This window comes from Nicotiana tabacum, chromosome 21 (genome assembly GCF_000715075.1).
Source record: "Nicotiana tabacum cultivar K326 chromosome 21, ASM71507v2, whole genome shotgun sequence".
NCBI lineage: Eukaryota > Viridiplantae > Streptophyta > Magnoliopsida > Solanales > Solanaceae > Nicotiana > Nicotiana tabacum.
The window spans coordinates 57,931,576-57,954,945 of record NC_134100.1 but is presented as its reverse complement, the minus strand read 5'-3'; the positions used below and the strand labels follow the sequence as shown (position 1 = coordinate 57,954,945).

General features: G+C 38.6%; 1 non-coding gene across 1 annotated transcript; it reads left to right on the top strand.

Moving 5' to 3' along the window:
* The first annotated feature begins 21,334 nt into the window (after positions 1–21,334).
* Positions 21,335–21,441, top strand: LOC142175588 (small nucleolar RNA R71). Its single transcript, XR_012704696.1, has one exon. It is a non-coding gene; the product is annotated as a small nucleolar RNA R71 (small nucleolar RNA).
* Positions 21,442–23,370: the final 1,929 nt, after the last annotated feature.

The window sequence follows — 23,370 nt, the reverse complement described above, 5'->3', positions numbered from 1 at the left end:
GATCATCGTTCGTGATAACAAACATAGATTCAAGATCAAGCTCAAAGGCCCTTGAATTTACATTGAAAAAGTAGAATCACAGGATTCATAGAGATTGTACACTCATATTATTTGAAATCAAATACTATGATTGTTGCAATATCTTTCGGTCTTGATTTTATTTTCTCGACGCAATTTATAGTCTATAAATTCTGGCACGCCCAATGGGACAATCTCTACCTCTCATCTCAACTTTTCAATCACCAAAGTTCAAGAACGTCGAAACGGCTTCAAAGAAAATCAATTCCAGATCAACATCCACCAAGGCTGCTAATTCCAGGTTCTATGCTAATGTGGAAAGCATCCTCGATGTTACCTTTGGAAGCTTTAGACCAATTACGAGGAGGAAAGCAAGCTCTTTGGGACAACAAGCACTCTAAGTGTCGTCTGCATCAACCCCTGCTTTTGGATCTTCATCCTCAAAAGGATCAAGATCCTCTACGAACGTATCCGAAGGAGGAAGCGATATTGCTAAAAAGATCAAGAAAACTCTAGCTCTGCTTGACCTCTCCGGATCCAAGAACTCTATTGTGAAGGAAGATGATGATATTTCAAGTGATGGATCTTCCCCTTTTATACTGCATAGCGTGAGCCATTCAAGAATCAATCTGTGTGATAATCCATGCTACTCCCCATCATCTACAATAATCATGCAAGCCATGGTGACAAACACTTCATCTATGGAAGAGCAGTTGGCAAACTTGACGGAAGCAATCGCTGGCTTGACCAAGTGCATGCAAAATCAAGATGCTAGAATTGACAAGCTAACAGACATGGTGGGAATCTTGATGGCAGAAGAATCCACCCATGCACCTGGCAAACTCCCAGAAGTTCGAGAGATTGATCCTCCCCCGTGATAAGTTACATCCACTAAGGAAATTCCAGTCTCTTCGGAAGGGATGATTCCAATCAATCAACTAAAGGAGTTCATTGAAGGGACTATAAAAAACAAATACGAAGTTGCTTCCAAGTCCTCCTTTACCTATGCAAAGCCGTACACTTCAAGGATCGATATGTTGAAGATGCCTGCTGGCTATCAACCTCCAAAATTTCAACAATTTGATGGCAAAGGCAATCCAAAGCAACATGTGGCACACTTCGTTGAGACATGTAACAATGCTGGAACTTATGGAGATTACCTCGCCTAGCAGTTTGTGCGCTCATTAAAAGGAAATGCTTTTGATTGGTACACAGACCTCGAGGCTGGATCTGTTGATAGCTGGGATCAACTAGAGCAAGAATTCTCAATGGTTTTATAGCATGAGACGTACTGTGAGTATGATATAACTTACAAATACTCGTCAACGAAAGGGTAAACCAGTTATCGACTTTATCAATCGTTGGAGGAATGCAAGCCTCAACTGCAAATACAGGCTTAGTGAAGCTTCGGGAATAGAGATGTGCATCCAAGGCATGCATTAGGGACTCCGCTACATCTTGCAAGGTATCAAGCCTAGAACATTTGAAGAACTTACGACTCGTGCCCATGACATGGAGTTAAGCATGGCCACCGCTGGAAATGAAAGGCTGCCTATCTATGAGCCTCGCAAAGTGAACGACAAGCAAGAAGTCAAGAAATGGAGCAAGTTTGCACCCAAGTCTGAAAACAAAGAAGCTATGAATGTCAACACATCACCTATGAAGTTCACAACGAAGGTGAGCAAGAAACAGAGTACGAAATCCACTTCTTTTCAAGATAAACTAAGTGGAAAGTTGACTCTAAAAGAAATGCAAAAGAAGGAGTACCCATTTCTAGATTCTGATGTGCCAGCAATTGTTGAAGAACTCCTCGAGTTAAATTCATTGAGCTTCCGGAGATGAAGCGGCCAAATGTAGCTGGTAAAACGAATGACTCAAATTACTACAAATACCATCAACTCATAAGCCACCCTCTTGAGAAGTACTTTGTCTTCAAGGACAAAGTTATGGACTTGGCCAGTGAAAAGAAGATCGTTCTTGAAGATGAGAAGGCAAGTGTGAACCAAGTCTCTATCACCTTTGGCTCATTCAGTCTAGATGAGCTATGCAGTTTAAAAGAAATCAAAGATGAAGAATTACTGGAGAATAAAAAAGTCGAAGTAGACGACTATGATGATGATGAAGGTTGGACGTTGGTGACTCGCCGTAGGCGCCACAAAAGGAGCCCACGGAATGAATCAATAAAACAACCAATAAGGAAAATGATGGTAAAAAGACCAAGGAGACAGAATCCAGTTAGGCATTTGAAGAAAGCAAAAGTGAAGGTGCACCATCCTCAAAAGCCACGATATTCAGTGACCTTGAAGGAGTTCTTACCAAGTTGGTTCCGTACAAAGACTTTCCATGAAGGTATTGGTGCCTCTTATTACCATATTGACAAAGGGGAAGAAAAGAGTGATGACCTAACATTGGCACCATCTTCAGAAAAGCTCATCAAGTCCATTCCTCAAGAAGTTAATGCTTGTGAGGAAAACGTTACGTTCACAAATGACGATCTTCTACTAGGTGACACTTCTCATAACCGCCTGCTGTACCTGGTTGTCTATATGCGCGATGAAAGGGTAAATCGAATTTTGGTTGATGGAGGATCCTCAGTGATCATCTTGCCAATTCGTACTGTGAAAGAACTTGGTATTCCCATGAATGAACTCTCGAAAAGTCGTGTGATGATTCAAGGATTCAACCGGGGGGGAGGGGAGAGCCATAGGTGCTATTAGGTTGGGAATCACCATTGAAGATATGCAATCAAGTGCATGGCTGCATGTGATAGATGCAAAGACTTCATACAACGTCTTGCTTGGAGGGCCTTGGATACATGAGAATAAAGTCGTTCCATCTACCTACCATAAATGTTTAAAATACTAGGAGGGTGAAGTCAAGAAGAAGATAGTTGCTGATGATGAGCCATTCACCGAGGCTGAGTCATACTTCGCCGATGCAAAGTTCTACTTGAAGAACCACATTGTGAAGGAGCTAAAAGCTGATGATGTCATGAAAAGCAAGAATGACGAGCCCACAACTAAAAGAGCCGGGGTGACTTATGGTAGAGCCAAAGATGTTACTAAAGAGGTGCAACCTAACTCGAATAAAACTTATAAAGGGGATATTGCGTATTATGGCAAGAAAGTAACTCATGCACTTCAATATGTCCCTAAAAGGAAGAAAGATGAAGGTGAATCATCTAATCTCCAAACTAACATACTAAAGGAGTTAACTCTTCTAGTAAAATGAATTGAGGCAGTAAAGTTATCCTCAAAGCCACTTGCAGGGTTTGTATCCCAAAATCGTTTGCAGAATATGGCACTCCCTACAAAGCGAACAGATGAAGGCTTTGATCCTAACGCTTACAGGCTATTTGCAAAAGCTGGATACAATCCCAATGAGCCGTCAAAGTTAGGAAAGATCCCATCAGAAGCTGCAACGAGGCAACCACGTGAAGGTATGGCATACAAGCAACCGTCACCAGTGCGCATCTCCATAAGAATGGCGAGCAGCAATTATATCACCGTAGAAGATGAATCTGCCACTTCTAACAAGCCTTCTGTCTTTGATCGACTTGGAAAATCAACAGTGAGGACTTCTGTGTTTGAGAGATTGGGTCCATTAAATGAAGGATATATGTTCCAGAGAAATTATCGAAATACAAGAACACCCGCTTCGTCCAAAATTCAAAAAATCTCTAAGGATTTCCAAAGTCTGGTTCCTTCTAGAATGATGCGACAAAAAAAAGTCATGGTTTTGTGTGATGAGATACTAAAGGTGAATACATACACTGTGGTCTACACTAAAGAATGCGATGAAGACGAAGAAAGTGTGGGTTCTTCGTATCATGTTACTGCACAAGGAGAGCACGGTGTTTCATCTCTAATAGAGGATGACGAGAAATTGGAGGATGTTTCACTATGTTATCACATATCCTTCAATGATGGGGACCCTCAAGAAGATGAATATGTGAAAGATGCTCCCCCAAAACTTAAAGAAGGGGTGAAGGCAACGATTGATGCCTTAAAAGAAGTTAACCTTGGCACAGATGAAGAACCAAGGCCCACATACCTAAGTGCTTTACTAGCAATCGATGAAGAAAGAACTTATATCGAGTTACTTAAGGAGTTCAAGGATGTCTTTGCTTGGAGTTACAAAGAGATGCCTGGCTTGGACCCTAAAGTAGCAGTTCATCACCTTGTAATCAAGAATGACATTCGTCCTGTTAAGTAAGCCCAAAGGCGCTTTAGGTCGGTCTTGGTTCCTTTGATCGAAAGTGAAGTTAACAAACTCATTGAAGCTGGCTTTATTCGCGAATTTAAATACCCAACATGGGTCTTATGTATTGTCCCTGTAAGGAAGAAGAATGGCCAAATTCGGGTGTGCGTCGACTTCAGGGACACGCATTGTCAATGTGTGTCCCAAAGATAAATTCCCGCTTCCTATTCCAGAGCTGATGATCGATGCTACTACTGGTACGAGGCAATGTCATTTATGGACGGTTCATCGGGCTATAACTAAATTTGCATGGCGCCAAATGATGAAGAGCTTACTATATTCCGTACCCCCAAGGGTATTTATTGCTACAAGGTAATACCTTTTGGCTTGAAGTACGCTGGTGCTACTTACTAAAGGTCTATGCATAATATTTTTGATAATCTTCTCCACAAGAATGTTGAATGCTATGTTGACGACTTGGTGGTAAAATCAAGAGAGAAGAGCGACCACTTGAAAGACTTGAGAATGGTGTTTGAGTTGCTCCGGAGGTACCAACTTAGGATGAATCTATTGAAATGTTCCTTTGGTGTTACTTCTGGAAAGTTCCTTGGTTTCATTATCTGACATCGAGGGATCGAAATTGATCAAGCTAAAGTGGATGCCATTTTGAAGATGCCCGAGCCTCGCGATATTCATGAATTGAAAAGTCTGCAAGGAAAACTAGTATACCTTAGGAGATCCATCTCAAACCTATCTGGAGGTTCCAACCATTCAGTCGCCTCATGAATAAAGGCATTCCTTTTAAGTGGGACCAAGCTTGTAGTAATGCCTTTGAAAGCATCAAAACTTACAAGATGAAGCCTCCGATTTTGGTAGCCCCTATACCTGGAAAGCCGTTGATACTATATATTTCAGCACAAGAAAGGTCTGTTGGAGCGTTGTTGGCCCAAGAAAATAGTGAAGGGAAATAAAACTCCCTTCACTACTTGAGCAGGATGATGACACCATTGAGCTGAATTATTCGCCAATCGAAAAGTTATGTTTGGCACTAGTTTTCTCAATCCAAAATTTGAAGCATTACTTTCAAGCTCATGTCGTTCGTCTTATTTCTAGAGTAAATCCCATCAAGTTTGTGATGTCAAAACCTGTCCTTAGTAATCGACTAGCAAGGTGGTACCTCCAGTTTCAACAATTTGAAATTGTGTACATCCCTCAAAAGGCTATGAAAGGACAAGCGTTCGCAGACTTCTTGGCAGATCACCCTATACTGAAGATTGGGAGCTAACTGTCGAACTACCTGATAAGAACACAATGGTCATTGAAATACTACCTCCATGGAAGATGTACTTTGATGGTGCTGCACATCGCGAAGGATTGGTACTAGCGTAGTATTTGTCGCCTCTCAAGGCGAAGTTCTGCCCTACTCTTTTACGTTGACACAACTCTGCTCTAACAATGTTGCTGAGTATCAAGCATTAATACTTGGGCTTGAAATGGCTATCGAAATAAAGCGGTTGCAGTTGCAAGTATTTGGTGACTCTCAATTAGTGATCAACTAGCTTTTAGGTAGTTACGAGGTCAAGAAGCCTGAACTACGCCAATATCATGATTACGCTAAAAATATAATGGGGTGGCTCGGTGACGTGACAATTCAACATGTGCATAGGAAAGAAAACAATAAGGCTGATGCTTTAGCTGCCCTAGCTTCATCGTTAACCTTGCCAGATCAAGCGCAAGTTACTATCTCCCAAAAATGGGTAGTACCGCCGCCAAGTGAGGGTGAAAGTGAAGAAAATGACCTCGAGCATCTTGTCGCTATTTCTGAAATTGAGAAGGAAGAATGGAGACATCCCATCATCGACTACTTAAGCTCTGGGATACTTCCAGAAAATCTGAGGAGAAGGACTAAAATCTATCGTCGTGCACCTTGCTTCCTTTACTAAAAAGATACTCTATACAGAAGGTCATTCGAGGGAGTACTCTTGCGATGCTTAGGGGAAGATGAAGCAGTCCAAGCTTTGCAAGAAGCATATTATAGGGTATGTGGGTCACACCAGTCTGGACCAACGCTCCACTTTTATATAAAAAGGATGGTATATTATTGGCCAGCTATGGTAAACGATTGCTTGGACTACGCTCAAAGATGCAACGCTTGTCAATTCCATGCGAATTTTATTCATCAACCTCCTGAAGTGTTGCACTCCACTGTTGCATCGTGGCCATTTGACGCTTGGGGATTGGATGTTGTTGGACCACTGCCAAAGTCCTCTGGTGGTCACCTATACATCTTGGCTGCAACTGACTACTTCTCAAAATGGGCTGAAGCTGTTGCTCTTAAGGAAGTAAAGAAGGAAAATGTTACAAGTTTCATCTGACTAAACATTATCTATCACTTTGGCATTCCTCGTTACATAATAACGGATAATGGCAAGCCGTTCGACAATAGGTTGATGAACAAGATTTGTGAACTCTTTGGCTTCAAGTAGCGTAACTCTTCTATGTACAATGTTGCCGCCAATGGTCTAACCGAGGCATTCAACAAGACACTATGCAACTTGTTAAAGAAAGTCATCTCCAAATCCAAACGGGATTGGCATGACCGTATGGAAGAGGCTCTGTGGGCATATAGGATAATTCACCGCATGCCAACACAAGCAATCCCTTATGCACTCGTATACGGAGTCAAACCGTCTTTCCACTCGAGTGTCAAATACCTTCATTACGATTAGCTATTCAAGAAGGGATCACTGATGAAGAAAATGCTCGACTTCGATTAGCAGAATTGGAAGCTCATGATGAGAAGAGGTTGGAAGCTCAACAGAGTCTTGAATGTTATCAAGCTCGATTGTCTCGCACCTTCAATAAAAGAGTTCGCCCGAGATCCTTTCAAGTAGGAGATCAAGTCCTTGCCATACGAAGACCCATTATTACTTCCCATAAACCTGTAGGGAAGTTCACTTCAAAATGGGATGGGCCATATGTCTTACAAGAAGCTTACTCAAGTGGGGCTTACAAGCCGGTTGATGCAGACGGCATGAGAATCGGCCCTATCCATGGCAAGTTTTTGAAGAAGTATTATCCTTGAAGTTGCAAAGCTCCTTGATGCATGAGCCTAAACTGCATGCTCCTACACTCCTGGCCCGCATGAGTCTAAACTGTGTACGACCCACCACCAACAAAAAACAAAGAGTCCGCTAGGTTGAAAACCTCTAAAGAGGCGGCCTAAGAAAAATTAGGACATAAATAAATAAATAAATTTTAAAAAAAAACTCACCCATTCTGAACTACGGTATGACTTGATCCTCTTCATCGAGGTACGTAGGCAGCTTAGAGTTTCATTCTGAGTTCAGTCACATAAGTTCAAAAGATACATAATCCCCTAATCGTCGTCCGAATGAAGTACGATAGAATGTAATCCATTCAATCATAACTTGAAAATCTAGCTGAGATACCATTCTTCTATTAAACTTTAGATCCCATTTGATTTAAAGGGGGCAAAACGCTATGGTAAATTGGTGTCTTCGATAAAATGATTATAGTCTTTTAGGAGACTACAAAGTATTTGAATTGAAGTCTAGGGATTCTCTACGTTTTCATGTCCGCATAACTTTCAAGTTTGTGTTCTTCATATCCGCTCAATGCCCTAAAAAAAGAAGAAAAGAAAGGGAAGAGAAGAGAGGCGTCAGAAGGGAATGCAAGTATAAGAAGGAAGATTACCTGATACGACGTTTCAAATTCAGTGAGACTTGAACCCAAGATATTTGGCGAGAATGAAGCTATTGGATTTCAATTTCTGGCAATTACAAAAGTCTTGCGATCTCGAGGTTTTCACACCAAGATACAAAAACTTTGGTGAAGTCGCGCTAATTTAGAACTGTCGGAATATCAGAAACCAAAGTCGACCTCGAACTATCATCTGAAACTATCCTTAAGGCATTAAATTTTACATTTTGGATATGTTTTAGATTTTGAAGTTTAGTTTCCAATAAATCAAAGGGTTCATGATTTCGACGTTTCTACAACAAGATACAAAAGTTTTGGTGAAGTCGTGCATATCTGAAATCGTCGCCGTGTCAACATTTAATATTGATTTCGAACTATTATCTAAAACTATTTTTAAGGCATTAAATTTTATATTTTGGATATGCTATATATTTGTAAGTTAAGTTTCCAAAAAATTAAACGGTTCATGATTTTGGCTTTTCTACGCCAAGATATGATTTTTTTGGTAAAACTGCACATATCAGAAATTTTCAACGTGGTGGAATCTAAAGTTAGTTTCAAAATTTTATCTAGGGCGATTCTGAAGATGTTTGATTCTAAGTTTTGGATATGTTTTAGATATTGAAGTCTAATTTTCAAGAAATCAAACGGTTTGTTATTTGGACTCTCCCACGACAAGATATGCATCTTTTAAGCATGATGAGCTTAAAACACACACTAAAATTCGCTCGCTAGTCAAATATAGTAAATTAAAATATCGTATCCACATGGATTAGAGTTAAACAGTATTATCATAGTTTGTAGCTAGATTGCTATCCAAGATGATCAACAATTTAGGTTTATGTGATTTAAAACTAAAATTTACTAAGAATCTATAATATTGGCTAATGTCAATTAACGCAAGTATTAATCAAAGGAGGTTATCAATTGGGAGAAAATAGGGTTGATAGGATAGGTGCAAGATAAATGTTTGGGATTTAACTCTAGATAATTCACTTTTAGTGTTCAAGTGAATCTCTCAAATTCACTGGATTATTAGTTCAATTGATTAGTAGAAACTCCTCTCGATTAAGTCTCAACCTCACAAGATGAACCAATTTTAAGCACGTGAAGATATGCAAGAATTCGTAGTGGATTGGTCTTTAGGAGAACCTCTCTCGATTATCCTCCTAACTAAGTTTAATTAATAATTCAATTAGCCTCTTCCGATTACTAAGAAGAATTAATGACTTCAACTAACAAAATATAACGCAACAATATCATAAGTTATGCCTCTCTCGTAACAAGTGAATATAGATGCAACAGTTAAAACATCCAAAATGATTCAATACATAAAACTAGAGTTAGTTATCCACAAACAAGTATCAATACACCAAATCCATCAAACTCTAAAGAGAACTACTCCATGGATATGGAGTAATTCATCATAAAAATGTTTGAGTTAAAGGAAAACATAAAACAATCCAAACCCTTGTTTTGAGTGAGGATTGAATGATGAAATCCTTGATCTTTTGCTTCTCCAACTCCTCCTTGGCTTACTTAGGTCTAAGATGTCTCAAAAGTCCATAAAATAACGTTTTTACATGTATTTATACTAACTAGGGTCGGTCCCAGACGAAAATACCTTTTCCTGCGCGAAATAGAAAAATACTCTGTAAAAATCGCACAGGCGCGCCGCATGGGGCGACGCGCCATGCAGGGCGTTAGTGGGAAAATCCAAAGAGTTGATAACTGACAGAAGGCAGGAATTTGTACAGGCGCGGTGCGCCATGCGCTGCAGTTGTACATTTTTCTCACAGTCCGGCCTTTTGCTTCGATTTTGACATCCAAACGTGGTGTTCGACCCCCAAACGCGATCCCGGCTTAATCCCTTAGGCTTTTACCAGACTTCAAAGCTCCAAATCACTCGAATTAGCTCTATAACATCTATATCACTCGGACTTACTCCTACAAGGCATAAAACACACAATGAGTGCAAAACACTAGCGATTAAAGCTCAAACTCAATTAAAGTGCAGTAAATTGAAGTGTAATAAGCGACTAAAACACGAGATTATAGCCTACCATAAATACCCCAAACTTTAACCATTGCTCTTCCTCGAGAAATCAAACTACACTTCAAATAAACACGACCTTTTTAAACTACTCTCATAACTTATTACACCAAGAACATTTAAAATAGATTAAGCACAATACCGTAACATCCTCGCCTCAAGATTTGACTCAAAAGTACCACGCATTATTTATAACCCGCTCACTTACTCTAACACAGAGGTCAACGACATTACCTTTCCTTCATGAATCAAGTGCCCTCACACAACAATAGAGAGTAGTTCCACACGTAATAGAATTTAAGAACAATTAGGAACTCAATACAGAAAGAATTCACTCACTCTCAGAAATAACACTCATATGCCACAAAAGATAAACTATAGGCTTGCCCGTAGTGTACTACTCAACTAATCGAGCTCATTCAATCAAGGATCAACTAGGACTTTAATTGGTTGTAATGTAGGTTGTGGGACGGGTATGATATATTTAGATATAAGAGTGACTACACCTCCCTAAGCACTTTAATACGTACAATTTAACATTCAAAACCCCACACTTATGTCCAACCATACTCCACCTTAACATCATTATACATTAACTCCCACTTCTTAAGCATAATTATATCAAGAGTCACCACTTATCAATGAATATTTTTCATAATAATACAATTATTTTTTCTTTCTCTTTCAATTCAAGGGGCTCTTACTTTTTCAAAACAATGCACCTTTCTCCTTATTTCATTAGTTCCACTCAAAAGCCAAACCAATCACCCCATACTTCAACTTTTACAAAGTTCATAACAAATTTAAGTGCTCATGAGAGGTACAAGGTTCAAATATATGGTCAATTCAAACAAATGGGTAGGGCTTGCAATGTGGTTGCCAAAGAAATAGAATTACAGGCTCAACGGGGTTAACTAAGATACATCACAATTAGGTGGGTAAAAATATATAATTGGCTCAACAAAGAAATGCCTATATCACTTCCAAGACTGAACAAAACTACCATTTCACGTTGCAAACACACGTGGAAAGTTCTAGACAACGAATGCAATGCACAAAATACAACAAAACCTCACACACATATGGCACATAACTCACTCAAGATTGGACTATCAAGACACTCTAGTCCAAGCAGTTAAGCGAAGTTAAAGTTATACAATTTAAAGTACATATGCAAGAGTCAAAAACTGAGCCTAAGTGTCACAACTAAAGCACTCACTATTCGCAAGGCATAACCAAGTCAAGAGATATTACTTTCCATTCAAATCATAGCACGAATATTCCTACACCTAACAAAAATAAAAACTAACTGCACCCGGTTCAAACAAAACCCTTGAAAAAGAACCGTGACTCAAAGAAAAATCAAGGGGAAATTATTACACTACCTAACAAAAGAAAATCTTTTTATCTTTTTCTTTCGACTTTAATCCCTCAAGAAACCCGTTGAATGATGTCCATCGTCGGAAAAAGTCAAAAATTTTAAATTGTTCTGGTTTTTTCTCATTTTTCTATCTCTAACTACTAAAACAACAAAACTAAATTACTAACACAGATACATAAACATACAATTTTCCCTACCCCACACTTTAAGTTGTGGCATGTCCCCATGACACACAATTAAAAAGCATAAAGTAAAGGAAACTTTCCTGAATTTTTAGTCGGGGTCTGAGTCGAAGTTGGGCTCCATTCTACGCACCCGAACCAATGCACACATCCATGCAGACAGCTTCTTCTCCGCCTTCTTAGGGTATAACCCACACTTATCTTTCTCAATCACTGGGAAATTCTCATTCGCGCTTTTTACTTGCCACTCAACACTTCCAGCTGGCTTCTCCTTTTTCACTCCAGTTTCGACATTCATCTCAAACGTCACCGTATCCTCACCCACTCTAAGCATGAGTTTTCTATCATGTATATCCAGTATAGCCCTACCCGTTGCTAAAAATGGTCTTCTTAGGATGAGGGGGACCTCCTTGTTCTCCTCCATATTTACCACTATGAAATCTACAGAAAATACAAACTTATCTACCTAAACTAAGACATCTTCTACTATCCCCTCGGGTATTATAGTTGTTTGGTCTGCCAGCTGCAAAGATATTGGTGTAGACCTTATCTCTCCAAGCTCATTCTTCAGTTTCTTGTAAATAGACAAAGGCATTAAATTTATTGAGGCACCAGAATCACACAAAGAATTATCAAAATTAAGAGTGCCTAACGAGCAAGGTATAGTAAAACTCCCTGGATCTCCACACTTTTGTGAGAGTTTGTTTTGCAAGATCGCGCTGCAGTGCTCTGTGAGCTTGACTACTGAGGTCTCTTCTAGCTTTCTCTTCTTTGTCAGGATTTCCTTCAAGAACTTAGCATAAGATGGCATTTGGGAGAGAACTTCAGTAAATGGAAAATTTACATTACCTTGTTTCAACATATTCAAAAATCTCTCAAATTGTTTGTCCCGCTTATCTCTTTAAAGCTTTTGGGGAAAAGGTAAAGCAGGCATGTTCTTGCTTACATCATCAGATTCTTCCCTTCTTGAAGTTTCCTCCTTTTTCTTTTTCTCAACTCCCTTCTTGCCTTTCTTCTTCTCAGTCTTCTTATCATCTTCAATTTTTAGCTCCTTCCCACTTTCTTTTTCAGGCGTAGCTTCTTTGTGAATTTGAGTAGGATCTTTCAACACTTGTCCGCTTCTCAAGGTTACAACATTTACCATTTTTTTGGGATTCTTTTCAGTATCAGCTGGCTGAGTACCTAGGATTCTCTCAAATAATATAGTTGCAATTTGTCCCACTTGTCTCTCCAAGTTATGCAAACTTGTCCCAAGTTCTTTGATAACTGCACCATGAGCATCCAATCTCTCATCAGTCTTGACAATGAATGACTTCATTAGATCTTCTAACCCAGACTGAATTGGTTGTTGAGGCTAAAATGGGGCCGGGTTGTAAAACCCCCGAAATTTGCACAGCCGCGCCGCATGGAGCGCTGCGGGGTGCGGTAGTGAAAATGTGCCTAGAAACAAAATTTTGAAGTGTTTTGGAAATCCCCACAGGCGCGTCGCATAAGGCTTTAATTGGGACGATTTTCTGGTGAGTCTAGAGAGAGGTGAGAGCATTTTAGAGAGAGAAGGAGAAAACCTAACCTCCCAATCATCCAATATTGCACCAATCTTCAAGAATCAAGGAAGTCAATCACTAGATTATCCTTCGTCCGGGTAAGTCCTACTTCTAAGCTTTCATACAAGAGGTTATGAGTTCAAATATATTGTGGGGTTTGAAATAGGCCATGCATGTAACACAATGTTGTATTATGTGGGGTTAATGAACCATTTTGTGTAGTTTCTTGTTGAAATTGGTTGAGGGATGAAAGGATCTCCATTGTAGAGCCTTGTGGTCTATTTTGCATGTTAGGTATTTGAAAGAATTCCTAAGAGAGTTACATCATGGAAATCCTTCTAAATATTAAATGATTTTCACTATCTTCCTATAGATTGTTATTGCTAGAAGTGTTGGGGCGTTGTAGTAATTTAGGGAAAGCTCAGACAAGGTATGTTGGCTAAACTACTCTCTTAGAATTGAATTCAATGATGTTCTCATAAGTTTCAAGTATGGTTGTCTCAAGTTCCTTATTCTATGTTCAGAGTTGTTCCCAATAAATTCGATTGTCCCGAATAAGCAAAGAGTCGAGAATTAAGTATTCAAAACATGTTCCGAATGTTTCTAACACAATATGTTATCCTTTGGGAATGTGTTCAAGAATGATATGTATATTAAAATGCTATGTCTTTGAGTTACGTTTCAAATGAAGGTTATGATTCCAAATTGTGTGAGAAAACTCAATATGTTTAAGACTCTTAATTGCTCAAATGTGTACCTAAAGCCTTGATTGGAAATGTCTTACTGTTGATAACCTATAAAGATCTGAAAGAAGTATGAAATATGATGATTGATATAAGTGAAAGTTATACTTGTGGCCAATGGTGCCAATGGAATTAAAAAGTGTGAAAGACATATGAAATGCGATGATTGATATAAGTGAAAGTTATATTTGTGGACAATAGAGCCAATGAAATGAAATGATATGATAAAGGTTATGAAATGTTCCTTGATTCAACTATTCCGAATTGACTTCGAAAATAGAATTGCATAAAAGCCTATAAACTCAAGTCATGCTCATATGTGATTGTTTTAACAGACGTTATAATTTGTGAATATTTTTAATGTGTTTTGCGTTCTTACATATTCGTGAGTGGAAATTATTTATTTCCCTTGTGGGAAAAAATGTGTCAAGAATAAATGGAGTGTTATTTGCTGATGATTTTAACTTGCGCATCAATTGCCAATCATTTTACTCCATTTCTCGGAAAGAAATCTATGGTGCTTAAATTGTTCATTTCTAATAAACTTAAAGTTGTTATTTCCGGAATATTATATGTATATTTATATTTATGATGATGATACATGAGAGGAAAGAAATAAAAGTATGGAATAACAAATATGACCACCGTGCCTTGAATAAAGAATCTTGTGAATGGCCAAAGGAGCCAAGGAAATATTGTTGTTGTTATTGGTTGAAAATACTAGTGGAGATTTATACAATGTGGAAGATGATGAGGTAAATACATTTGTACCTATATTACTTTTGTGAATTATTCCCCTTATTTGGGATGAGATTGATGTGATAAAAATTATTCCTCTTAATTGGGATAAGATTGATTGATATAAAAGGGTTGATGTCTCGAATAAGACAGCCTAGCCGATCGGGTTGTGATCGGACGCCATGCCGTACACATGGTGGTAATTGTGTTGAAAAATGTAATTGAAATTGTGATTATGGTTTATATCTTTAAATAAGATGGCCTAGCCGATCGGATCGTGATCAGACTCCGTGCTAGATTCACGGTGGTACATTTGCATAGTGATTGTGATTATGGTTGATGTTTTCAAATAAGACCGACTAGCTGATCGGGCCGTGATTGGACTCCGTCCAAGATTAACGGTGGTATATTTGCATAGAGATTGTGATTATGGTTGATGTCTTCAAATAAAATAGCCTAGCCGATCGGGTCATGATCGGACTCCATTCTAGATTCACGGTGGTATATTTGCATAGAGATTGTGATTGTGGTTGATGTCTTTAAATAAGACGGCCTAGCCGATCGGGTTGTGATCGGACTCCGTGCTAAAATTACGGTGGTATCGTGAGGTTGGTTACAAGGTGTATATTGTGAACAATGGTATTTTGAATAGTGGTATTGTGAACTATGATGAACCGGTACTAAAGATCTTCAAACCAAAAATATATTATCTTTGTATTTTGAAAATTGTTATGTTTCAATTAGGCTTTTGGATATTATTGATTTTGACTTGCTGTTTCTATGGTTTCTTTTTCTTATATGGTCATTCTATTTTGAAAGAGGACTTTTAGCTTTACATACTAGTTCTATTCGACAGTACTAACATCCCATTTGCCGGGGGCGCTGCATCTTTAATGGATGCAGCTGGCCCCATAGCAGGCGGTATTGATCAGTGATAGTGGTACACTCTTTCCAGCTGACTTGGTGAGCCCCACTTCATTTTGGGGTCATGTATCTTTTGTTTCTCATGTACTGTATTTTGAGGTATAGCCGGGGCCTTGTTGCCGGTATTTCCATATTACTCTTCAATTGTACTTAGAGGCTCCGTAGACAGGTTGTGGGTGGTATTTGATGTTGGGAATTGAATTAAAAATGTTGGTATTTGGCAAACATGTTTTTCAATAAATCTATAAACTTGTACTCTTTTGGAAATTATGAATGAAGTTGCTAATTAAAATGGAAATTGGGGTTGTTAATGAAAATCCCTCGATGTTTAATTAATGGGATATATTTAATATTTATTCATCGATGAGTATGGATAGAAGGAAATCTAGCAGGCTTGCTCGGTCGGGTTCACTCGGTTGAGCGCTGGTCTCACTCCCCGTGTTTGGGACGTGACAAACTTGGTATTAGAGCCTAAGGTTTTAAAGTGTCTTAGGATGTCTCGGAGCCGTGTCTAGTAGAGACCTTCTTATCGGTGTGTTGTCGACCACGTCTATAATGAGCAGGCTACTCAGATATTTAGGAAATTTCACACTTCTTTGATATTCCATATCGTGCGATTGAGACCAAGATAAAGAGCTAATATCCTCGCCATGTCTCATTTTTCCGGATGAGTAACCTACGAGTTCGAGGCAGCGAGGAGGGAATGAAAGAACCAGTTGCTAGGGGAAGTGTTCTTATTCCTATTAATTTCACCATGCCACCCGATCATGTGGTGAGAGAACCTAAGAAACGAGAGAGGGTTGTTGGTACCGATAAGCCGGAATGTTTGATTTGTAAGAACCATAACTTGGGTTTATGTTGGGTCACTCTTGAAATATGTTATGGTTATGGAAAGAGGGGGCATAATAAGAACAAATGCTCTAGGTTGAGTACACCTATCCCGATCTGCCCGATATGCGGGAAGGCACACTTTGGCATCGTGTTGTGAATATGCTCAGTAGCGAGTTAGGAGTGGAAGGCTTGGGAAATCCCAAAGGCCTACATAGAAACCGAGTATAGAGATTGTTACTCCCGAGATGAAGGCTTGGAGAAAGAATAAGGTGAGTGTTTATGCTGTATGCAAAAAGGGTAAATGTCAGGGTAGTGGGGCTAGTCAGTATAACGGACCTCATCCCCATTGCGTGAAGTGTAGGAGATGTCATTTGGGGGTATTTCAATATGGCACCAATGTACGTTATGGACGTGGATTCGAGGGGCATCGATTAAGTTATTGCCCTGTCAACCTAAATTCACCAAGTCACTCCTTAGTACCTCATTACGAACACCGCATTATTTTTATTGTTGTATATGTACATCCATATTAAAGGATCCCACATAAATATGGTCTTAACCAAAATGTTGAATCACAAAATATTGCATGTACTTACTTTCTCAACGAGACGCATTTTTTGTGAAGCCACTCTATCACAAATTCGCTTATTTACAACCTCTTGTGGAATTGAGCTCTATAATTATGTCCTTGAATTAAGTTATAACTCTAGGATTAATACTTCCCACTTGCTTTCCTAAATTCTCAACAAGAGACTATACCTGATGAATTTTTTATAGAACCTTTTGAATCGAATGGATAACATCTGCTCACTTGAGCCTATGCACGCACCATCATAATATTTACCTATGTGGTATCAAATTTAAAGTAAAGAAGCCTTGTGTTGAGATCCTTCTTAAGCCACTCTTTCTCTCTCCGATGTATGTGACTCATATGGTTTGAACAATCATTCTACTCCTTTGTGAGTATTATCATGGAACCTTTCCATTTTCTAGCAACATGAGAGCATAGTCTCACAGTAAGTAGCTCACGTTGTTCCTAGTATTGTAAGTGGCATTGGATTGAAGCTTGAGAATTATTATGGCAGAAACATGTCTATCTCATAGAAAAGTGTTCATTTTCTCTAACCAATACATGATTTCATCCCAAATATTCAGATGTCCCAGCTATGTGGTTTCACTCGTGAAAGGTTGAAATTAGATGCTTCAAGATTTTGGCACATATCATGAGTATATTGATTTGAAAGACAAGTTTGCCGCATCTCTAGTTCTCTCATATAGGATCAACTAACGGAAAGGGGTTAAGCTATCAGAATGATAATAATCTCACAAGTGTTCAACTTTTTTTTCATCCTCGTAGGCTTGTGCCATAGATTCCTTGTGCTAGTTACTGTTAAGAGCATAATGCAACTTCATGTATTTTGAAACCCATATCATATTCAGGGTGCCAGAATATTATCATTTCGAATTAAATAATTTTTCCCTACACTCAAGTAGGTAACTGGTGTCACGTACTTGAATATTCCTCCTTAAGGATTTCTATTGCCGATATACTAGTTAAATCTATGCCTCATTTGTTGAATCAATGATGTCATCACTATGATTAATCTTGTCAGCTTTATCAGTAGTAAGCTTCATGTCTTTTAGGATATATAACCTCATGAAATACTCTGCTCAACCCATTAATGGAGTCTTGAATAATTCTAGCCAAACCTCGAACCCCGTTGTTCCTCCTTGTATTAAATCTATGGGGGTTAAAGGTTCAAACATATCAAAGAAGAAGCATCATCCCGTGATCAAATATATGGGATAGGAAATTTTATCGTCATATTCATGCTATCACATCTTAGAGAAATTTTTGGAGGTCGCCAAAGGTTTACTTTGGGCGTTCGGCGTAGAGATTTAGAGTTGAAGAAAGTGAACGGGTTATTCTCAATAGTTTCTCCATGGGGATGTTATGTGAATTTTTAATAAAGGTAAAGTATGTACAGTCAATTAGGCCTTATGAAATCCTGAAGGAAATATGCCAAACTATGAATATGATGTTTCCCTATTATTTTCCTCCATGTACCTCGTGTTTCATGTGACTGTGTCTAAGAAGGTAGTTGGAATTCTTTGTCTATCGTTCCGGTGAAAGCTAGTGGAGGTAAAGTAAATGGATAATTGGCCTATGAGAGGTACTTAATTTTCATCCTTGTTAGATAAGTCTGGAAGTTGAGATTGCCTCCGTGAATGTGTTATGGAAAAGCCTGTGCGTCGAGGAGCCCACCTAAAAGGCCGAAATTGTTAAGGAAAGAAAATGTTCCCCCTTGGTTGTATAGTCAAATAATTGTGGGTAGAAAGGTATTTTCTATGTGTTATGATTTAAATAGGTGCAACTCATGTCCATGTATCAATTTTGATAATATAATGCTTGTAATGTTAAGATCAGTATTGTTGATATATATATTATAATGCTTTGTTGAGATAAGAGTATATTGTTAGGGTGGTTTTGGTAATTCTATGGCAGATGGATAGGCCTAATTACAAAGGAGACTCTGCCGAAATTTCTAAAAAAATTTGGGAGTTAGTAAAATTTGGGAGATTGAGGTATGCAAAAGAAGAGATAAGCTATGTTATGTGTTTGGGGGCGGACTCTACTTCTCATTCGAGGACAAATGATCCTAAGTAGGGGAGAATGTAGCACCTCGAAAAATTTCAAAGTTCTTAAGCGCTATTAAGGAAGTTGATGTGTACTAATTATATTATTTTGTGTGCAGACGAGGGCAATTAATATGATGGATATCAATTGAATATGATAATAAGTGTACAAGTCAATTGAATATGTTCCTTGATTCAACTATTCCGAATTGACTTCGAAAATAGAATTGCATAAAAGCCTATAAACTCAAGTCATGCTAATATGTGGTTATTTTAACAGACGTTATGATTTGTGAGTATTTTCAATGTATTTTGCGTTCTTACATATTCGTGAGTTGAAATTGTGTATTGCTCTTGTGGGAAAAAATGTGTCAAGAATAAATGGTGTGTTATTTGCTGATGATTTTAACTTGCGCATCAATTGCCAATCATTTTACTCCATTTCTCAGAAAGAAATCTATGGTGCTTAAATTGTTTATTTCTAATAAACTTAAAGTTGTGATTTCCGAAATATTATATGTATATTGATATTTATGATGATGATACATGAGAGGGAAGAAATAAAAGTGTGGAATAAAAAATATGGCCACCGTGTCTTGAATAAAGAATCTTGTGAATGGCCAAAGGAACCAAGGAAATATTATTATTGTTATTGGTAGAAAATACTAGTGGAGATTTATACAATGTGGAAGATGATGAGGTAAATACATTTGCACCTATGTTATTTTGTGAATTATTCCCCTTATTTGGGATGATATTGATGTGATAAAAATTATTCCTCTTAATTGGGATAAGATTGATTGATATAAAAGGGTTGATGCCTCGAATAAGACAGCCTAGCCGATTGGGTCGTGATCGGACGCCATGCCGCACATATGGTGGTGATTGTGTTGGAAAATGTAATTGAAATTGAGATTATGGTTGATGTCTTTAAATAAGATAGCCTAGCCGATCGGGTCGTGATCGGACTCGTGCTAGATTCACGGTGGTACATTTGCATAGAGATTGTGATTATGGTTGATGTTTTCAAATAAGACAACCTATCCGATCGGGTCATGATCGGACTTCGTGCTAGATTCACGGTGGTATATTTGCATAGTGATTGTGATTATGGTTGATGTCTTCAAATAAGACAGCCTAGCCAATCGGGTCATGATCGGACTCCGTGCTAGATTCACGGTGGTATATCTGCATAGAGATTGTGATTGTGGTTGATGTCTTTAAATAAGACGGCCTAGCCGATCGAGTCGGGATCGGACTCCGTGCTAAAATCACGTTGGTATCGTGAGGTTGGTTACGAGGTGTATATTGTGAATAATAGTATTGTGAACTGTGGTGAATCGGCACTAAATATCTTCAAACCAAAAATATATTATCTTTGTATTTTGAAAATTATTATGTTTCAATTGGGATTTTGGATATTATTGATTTTGACTTGCTGTTTCTATGGTTTCTTTTTCTTATATGGTCATTCTATTTTGAAAGAGGACTTTTAGCTTTACATACTAGTGCTATTCGATAGTACTAACGTCGCACTTGCCGGGGACACTGCATCTTTAATGGATGCAGGTGGTTCCATAGCAGGCGGTATTGATCAGTGATAGCGGTACACTCTTTCCAGCTGACTTGGTGAGCCCCACTTCATTTCGGGGTCATATATCTTTTGTTTCTCATGTACTGTATTTTGAGGTATAGCCGGGGCCTTGTTGCCAGTATTTCCATATTACTCTTGAGTTATACTTAGAGGCTCCGTAGACAGGTTGTGGGTGGTATTTGATGTTGGGAATTGAATTAGAAATGGTTGTATTGGCAAACATGTTTTTCAATAAATCTATAAACTCGTACTATTTTGGAAATTATGAATGAAACTGCTAATGGAAATGGAAATTGGGGTTGTTAATGAAAACCCCTCAATGTTTAATTAGTGAGATATATTTTCTATTTATTCATCGATGGGTTTGGGTAGAAGGAAATCTAGCAGGCTTGCTCGGCTGGGTTCACTCGGTTGAGCGCCGGTTGCGCTCCCCGTGTTTGGGGCGTGACATATTCCACACATATCACTTACTGCATGAGGCTCATTATGTATCGAAGCTAAGGTCGGATTCCTTATCTCCTTCACCATGGCATCAAGCTGTACCTGCACAGATGTGTTAGCATCAACCTGGTGAAGACCATTCGACATTCTTCTTTCAGCAATTTCAGAGGGCCACTGATTTGCATCTTCAGACAATTCATCAAGAATTATTACTATCTCCTCTGGTGTCTTCTTCATCAATGGACCTCCAGCTGCGTTGCTCAATGTTCTGCATGAAGCCGGTGTCAATCCATCCCAAAAATCCTAGAGTTGCTTCCAGAGTTCAATTTTGCTATGTTGACATTTTCGCACAATCTCCTTAAACCTCTCCCAAGCTTCAAACACAGTTTCAGTCTCATTCTAACAGAAGTTATGGATTTCTCTTCTAAACTTGCCCATTTTAGCTGAGGAGAAATATTTAGCAAGAATATTTGGATCATCTCCTCCCATGTTCTAATCGATCCATGGGGCAAGCTTTGAAGCTAGTGCTTTGCATCATCTTTAAGTGTGAAGGGGAATGCCTTTAGGTAAACTGCATCTTGTGACACACCATTGTATTGAAAAGTGTTCATTATCTCCTCGAAGTCCATCAGATGATTGTTTGGATCGTCGTTCATCTTTCCTCTGAAAACACAGCTATTTTGAAGCATTTGGAGCAACCATTGCTTCAATTCGAAATTGTTCGTTGCAACTGGAGGTGGTCTCACACTTGATAAGACTTGGTTGTAGACCGGTCTAGCATAATCACCAAGTGGTCTCCCTTGGCCGGGAGCTATGTTTCCGAACTGGTCTGCACCCACAGGCTGATTCTGAGCCATTCTTCGAGCCCTCTCCTCCTCATAAGCAATTTGTGCATCTCTAAGTGCTGCTTATTCAGCATCCCTTGCAACTTTCTCTCTGAGTTGTGCTGCCTCTCTCACAGCCAAATCAACATTATCATCATCTCCAGCCATGTCCTCCTTGGTTAAGGATTGCCCAACCTTATCTACTTTCTCGGCAAGATTTCTTTCCTTCAACAAATGTCGTAGTTGTTTCTCGATTTCTGGTTCGTATGGCTGCAATTCCTTACCAGAAGATCGAGTCATGCACCAATCTAACCTGTAGCCTGCGCACAGTCAAAGAACACCAAAGATAAAAAGGGGAAAACAAAATAACATAAAAAAGAAAAATTCGTGAATTAGCACTACAAACTGTATCAAACACTATTGATTGCCAATTCCCCGGCGACGACGCCAAAATTTGATGAGCTTAAAACACACACTAAAATATTCTCGCTAGTCGAATATGGTAAATTAAAATATCGTATCCATAGGGATTGAAGTTAAACAGTATTATCTTAGTTTGTAGCTGGATTGCTATCCGAGATGATCAACAATTTAGGTTTATGTGATTTAAAACTAAAATTTACTAAGAATCTATACTATTGGCTAATGACAATCAACGCAAGTATTAAGCAAAGGAAGTTATCAATTGGGAGAAAATAGGGTTGATAGGATAGGTGCAAGATAAATGTTTGGGATTTAACTCTAGATAATTCACTTTTAGTGTTCAAGTGAGTCTCTCGAATTCACTTGATTATTAGTTCAATTGATTAGTAGAAACTCCTCTCTCGATTAAGTTTCAACCTCACAAGATGAACCAATTTTAAGCACGTGAAGATATGCAAGAATTCGTAGTGGATTGGTCTTTAGCAGAACCTCTCTCGATTATCCTCCTAACTAAGTTTAATCAATAATTCAACTAGCCTCTTCCGATTACTAAGAAGAATTAATGACTTCAACTAACAAAATATAATGCAACAATATCATAAGTTATGCCTCTCTCGTAACAAGTGAATATATATTCAACAGTTAAAATATCCAAAACGATTCAATACATAAAACTAGAGTTAGTTATCCACAAACAAGTATCAATACACCAAATCCATCAAACTCTAAAGAGAACTACTCCATGGATATGGAGTAATTCATCATAAAAATGTTTAAGTTAAAGGAAAACATAAAACAATCCAAACCCTTGTCTTGAGTGAGGATTGAATGATGAAATCCTTGATATTTTGCTTCTCCACCTCCTCCTTGGTTTACTTGGGTCTAAGATGTCTCAAAAGTCCATAAAATAACGTTTTTACATGTATTTATACTAAGTAGGGTCGGGCCCAAACGAAAATAACTTTTCCTGCGCGAAATAGGAAAATACTCTGTAAAAGTTGCACAGGCGCGCCGCATGGGACGACGCGCCATGCGGGGCATTAGTGGAAAAATCCAGAGAGTTGATAACTGACAGAAGGCATGAATTTGTACAGGCATGGTGCGCCTCGTGCCG